Below are 5,831 nucleotides of genomic sequence, written 5' to 3'. Positions count from 1 at the left end.
ACAGAGTCATAAACCTGGATGTGCACAGCAGCGCTCCATCATTAAATGGAAGTAGTATGTATGAGACTTGGCTCAAGCAGGACCTGAAGACACAGATAAATTGCATGAGGAAGTGTCCCAAATGAGCATGGTCTTTACTCCTGTTGCAGGACCTTCCCTCTCCCAGTCTGTGCCTATGGCCTCAGTGGGAGCTCTTTATGGTCAGTTGACTGAGGAAGAGAAAACTTATGCTTTGTTTACAGATGGCTCAGCACTATATGTAGTCATAACTTGGAAGTGGACAGCAACAGCACTACAGCCCCTTCTGGGACGTCCCTGAAGGACAGCAATGAAGGGAAATTTTCCCAGAGGACAGAACGTTGAGCAGTGTACCTGGTTGTTCATTTTGCTCTGAAGGAGAAATGGCCAGATGTGCAATTGTATGTGGATTCATGGGCTGTGGCCAATGGTTTGACTAGATGGTCAGGGTCGTGGAAGGCATATCATTGGAAAATTGGTGACATGGATGTGTGGGGAAGAGGTATGTGGATAGATATCTCTGAGTGGGCCACAAAGTGAAAATATTTGTGTCTCATGTGAAAGTATACCAAAGGGTTACCTCGGTAAAAGAGGATTTTAACAATCAAATAGATAGGATGACACATTCTGTGGAAGTGAACAATTCTCTTTCTCTAGCCAATCCTGTCATTGCCCTATGAGTTCATGAACACAGTGGTCATGGCGACAGGGATGGAGGTTATACATGGACTTGCCAGCATGGCCTTTACACTCAATAAGACTAACTTGGCTATAAGCCCAATCTTCCAGCAGCAGGAACCAACACCGACTCTGATCCAAGATACGGGACCATTCCTCAGAGAGATTACCTACAACCTGGTGCAGGTTAATTACATCAGACCACTTCCCTCATGGAAATGGTAGTGTTTTGGTCTTACTGGAATAGACACTTGATATAGATATGGATTTGTCTTAGCTGTATCCAATGTTTCTGCCAAAATTATCATCTGCGGATTTAAGAGTGCCATATCTACCATCGTGCTGTCCCACGCAGGATCACCTTAGATTAAGGATTCACTTTGCAGCTAATGAAGTGTGGCAATGGGCCCATGCCCAGGGAATCCACTGATCTTACCACATTCCTCACCATCCTGATGTAACTGACTTGAAAAGAATGATGGAATGGCCTTCTAAAGGCACAATTATGGTGCCAGCTAGGTGGTAATGCCGTGCATGTTTGGGGCAATGTTCTAGGCTGTATGTGCTCTAAACCAGCATCCAATATATGGCGCTGTTTCTCCAAAAGCCAGGATTCAAAGGCCCAGGAACCAAGGAATGGAAATGGGAGTGGCGCCACTTACTAGTATTCCTAGTGACACAGTCACACAATTTTTGCTGCCCCTATAACCCCGTGCTCTTTGGGTCTGGATATTTTAATACCAAAGGGAAGAATACTCTCACCTAGTGACACAGCATTGACTCCATTGAACTGGAAGTTAATAATGCCCCTGTTCGTTTTGCTCTCCTCATGCGTCTTGATTAACAGGCAAAGAAGGGAATGACTGTATTAGATGTTGTGATTGACCCTAATTACCATGGAGAAATAAGACCGACACTATAGAATGCAGGTAAAGAATATGTATGGAATCCAGGAGATTCCTTAAGATGTCTCTTAATACTACCCTGCACTGTCATTTAAGTCAACAGTAAATTACAGTAACCCAATTCTAAATGACTACTAACCTTCAGGAATGAAAATTTGGGTCACCTTAACAGGCAAAGAACCATGACAAGCTGCAGTGCTTGGTGAAGGCAAAGGAAGTATGGAATGGGTAGTGGAAGAAAGTAGTTCTAAATATCAGCTATGAACACATGACCAGTTGAAGAAACGAGGACTGTAATTGTTATGCAGCTTCCCATCCCCATCTTGTATGTGTGTATTAAATAATTTTGCTGTATAAGCTATTTTCTTGATATGAATTTCTCTTTATATGTATACATAGATATAACTTTCATTGTTGTTGTTTCTTAGTGAACTCAGCCTAAGAAAGTTATTTAATTTCCAAATCTATGGGAATTTTCTAAGTGTTTTGAAAAAATTGTATTTATTACATTCGGATCAAACTATAGACTCTGTGATTGAGATTTGTTTTGTGGCTCAGGCTATATAGTCAATTTTCATAGCTAATTCACTGTGAACTTCAAAATAAGTATTGTGTAATCAATTGGTATTAGGTTCTATATAAGTTCATTAGATCTAGTTTGTTAATTGTGTGTTTTAGAGTCTCCATTCTTACAAATCTTTTTTTATCTTCTGTTTATATCAATGAACAAAAAAATGTGAATTAAAATCAACCATTATCATAGTCTTTGTATTTATCTGCTCATAATTCTGTCGATGTTTGATTTATGTATTTTAAGTAATGAATTTATGTTATTAGAGTATGTATTATTCTCTCCATGTATGGTAAAGTAAGGGTCAGTGTGAAAGAGGAAGATCTCCAATGAGATGGATGTATACAGTGACTGTAATAGCTTCAAACGTAACAACAATTGTGAGGTTGCCACAAGACCAGGCAGTGTTTCATTCTGTTGTGCAGAGAGCTGATGGCACCTAACAACAGCAAAAATACATCTGTATTAAGTTATACATATTAGAAGTATGTATACATTTACAGTTGTTCCTTTTGATTATTGCCAGTTCTTTTTCTCTTAATGTCTATTTTGACTCATAATGATACAATCCATCCTTGGTTATTTTTTTTAAATTTCTGTTTAATCTCCTGAAGTGCCATAAAATTATTTGCTAATGCTCAGCAATATCACTTCATATATTTTCTTTAAAATTTTTTTCAACATTTAAACATTTTTAAAATTTTAAATTATTTTTTCAACATTTCTAGTTGGGGTGCAATTTGCTAAGCCTTCTTACTGTAACTTCCATGTCCCTTTCAGATTTTCCCTAAGTAGCCACCATGCCCTCAGCTGCCCTCTGAGTCTGAAAGAGTTCCTTCTGGGAACAAAGACCCAAGTCACCGTTAGGGGCTACACAAACTACTTCAAGATTGGGTGCCCTAAACATAGATAACACCTAAGACTGTGTGAGCTCCAGCTAGGGCTGACCATGCCACCCTCTCATCCTTCCCCTTCCCACATGGTGAGCTCTTTGGCTGGCAGGACAGCCCAATAGTTTTCTCCTCTCTGGTTTGGTCCTTGCCTTAGTTTTTCCCTTCTCGTTTTATTTTTCTTTCTCTTTTTTCTCCTTCTTCACTTTCCCTACCCTTCCTTTTTATCCTTTCTTTCTCTGTTTTCCTTTTTCTGCTTTCTTCTGTTTCTCTATCCTTCTTTTTTTCACTCTTGATTTTTTTCTTTATGATTCTCTTGTTTCCCTCTCCCAGTTTTGTTTAGTTTTTCCCCCTTTCTTTTTACTTTCTCTTTCTATTGTTTTCTTTTCCCTTCTCTCTTTCCAGTTATTATATACTTTTTCTTGCTGCTGCCTGGTTTTATTCATCCTTTGTCGTTTTCTTTTTTCACTGTTGCTTGTTCTTGTGTGTCTGTATTTTTTTTACCTTAATATCATGAAAAGTAAGAAGATAAATATTCAAGAAGCTGAACATACCCAAAAAGGATAGACCCTAAAAGAAATTCACCAAGAAATTTCATAATCAAAACCAAAGAAAAGAGAGCAACTTGTGAAAAATGAAAAGTCACCTACAAAGAAGAATCAGTAAAACTAGGCTCTGATTTATCTGCAGAAACCATACAGGCAAGAAGACAATGGGATTACTTAAATAAAACATCAAAACATTATTGAACATTTTCTCAGATCACAATGCTACACAATTAGAAATTAAGGGGGTAAAATGCATTGAAACTGAGTAACATTCTACTTAAAAACTACTGGGTAATAGAAAAAATATAGAAAATAAAATGAAAAATTCTTAAATCAAATGTGAACAAAACACTACATACCAAAACCATTGGAACACAGCAAAAACAGTGTTCAAAGAACACTTTATAGTAATAAATACATAAATCCAAAAACAAGAAAGAACCAAAATCAACTCCTTAACTGAAGATCTTCAAAAAATTAAAAGAGGAGCAAAGTAAATGCATAGTCACCAGAAGAAATTAATAGCAAAAATGAAACTGAAAACCAATGGCACCAATCAGCAAAAGAAGAAGTTGGCTCTATGAAAGGATTAATAAAATTGACAAAGTACTGGCAAACCTAACAAAGGAAAAAAAGAAGCAAGTCACACATATAAGAAATGAACTGGCTGATGTCACAACAAAATCCAGGAATTAAAAAGGGTAGTAACAGAAAGATGAGGCTTTCTGCTCCCGTAAAGATTTACAGTCTCGGAAACCCTGTACAGGATTGCTATGAGTCAGAACCGACTTCATGGCACACAACAACAACAACAAACAGAATACTATAAAGACTTGGACACTTGATGTGGTACTGTTGTATCAGCACTGAACTGTGAACCACAAAGTCAGCAGTTTGAACTCACCAGCTGCTATTTGGAAATCCTACACAAGGTTGCAGTGAGTGGGAACCAACTTGATGGCACTTAGCAATAACAACAATGAATAATTTTACTCCAACAAATTTGAAAACCTAGAAGAAAGGACACATTTCTAGAAACACACTACCTACCTAAACACACAGGCAGAAGCAGAAAACTTGAACAGGCCTATAACAAAAGAAGATATTAATCAGGTCATTAAAAACCGCCCAATGAAAAAAGTCTAGACCCAGACAGTTTTACTGGTGAATTCTATCAAACATTCAGAGTAGAGCTGACACCATTTCTACTTAAATGATTCCAGAATATATAACAGGATGGAAAATCCCCAAACACATTTTGTGATGTGAGCACAATCCTGATAGCAAAATCAGGCAAAGACATCACTAAAAAGAAAATTACAGGCCAGTATATTTCATGAAGGAGCCCTGATAACATAGTGGATTATGAGCTGGGTTGCTAACTACATGATTAGAAGTTTGAATCTACCAGTCACTCTGCAAGAGAAGGATGAGGCTTTCTACTCCCATAAAGATTTACAGCCTTGGAAACCCTATACAGGGTCGCTATAAGACAGAACTGACTCAATGGCATACAACCACAACCATCTATCATGAACATAGATGAAAAAATTTCAACATAATCGCAGCTAATAGAATCCCAAAACATATAAAATAAATAATACAGCATGACTAAGTGGTACTCATACCAGGTATGCAAGGATGATTCCTTATTTTAAAAAATCAAGATAATCCACATTATAAATAGAACAAAGCAAAACAACCACATGATCATACCAACTGATTCAGAAAAGGAATTTGACAAAATCCAACAACCATTCTGATAAAAACACTCAACAAAATAGGGATAGAATGGAAATTACTCAACAGAATTAAGGATTAGTAGTTAGATAATATGGCCTTGGTGATAGAAATGATGTTGGAGATTGCATGACAGAATTTTACAAGACTAATGACTTATTCAAAGGAGCTCTGATAGCGTAGTGGTTACGAATTGGGCAGTGAGCCACAAGGTCAGCAGTTCGAAACTACCAGGAGTTCTGTGGGAGAAAGATGAGGCGGTCTGCTTCCGTAAAGATTTACAGCCTCGGAAAACCTGTGTAGGGTCGCTATGAGTCGGAAACGACTCTATGGCACACAACAACAGCAACAATGACTTCTTCATTGCAAATATAATTTTTAAACAGTATAAAAGACAACTATAAACTTGGACCTCACCAGATAGAATACACAAGGATCAAAGTGACTACATTGCTGAGAAAAGATGGGGAAAAGCTCCATA

At 37.6% G+C, this 5,831-nt stretch overlaps 1 protein-coding gene across 2 annotated transcripts in view; it reads right to left on the bottom strand.

The window, feature by feature from the left end:
- Nucleotides 1-5,831, bottom strand: part of PON3 (paraoxonase 3) — a 114,967-nt gene that overhangs the window by 70,962 nt on the left and 38,174 nt on the right. The window lies entirely within an intron of this gene.

Source organism: Chrysochloris asiatica, unplaced genomic scaffold, assembly GCF_000296735.1.
Source record: "Chrysochloris asiatica unplaced genomic scaffold, ChrAsi1.0 scaffold00010, whole genome shotgun sequence".
NCBI lineage: Eukaryota > Metazoa > Chordata > Mammalia > Afrosoricida > Chrysochloridae > Chrysochloris > Chrysochloris asiatica.
This window is presented reverse-complemented; position numbering and strand designations above follow the sequence as displayed.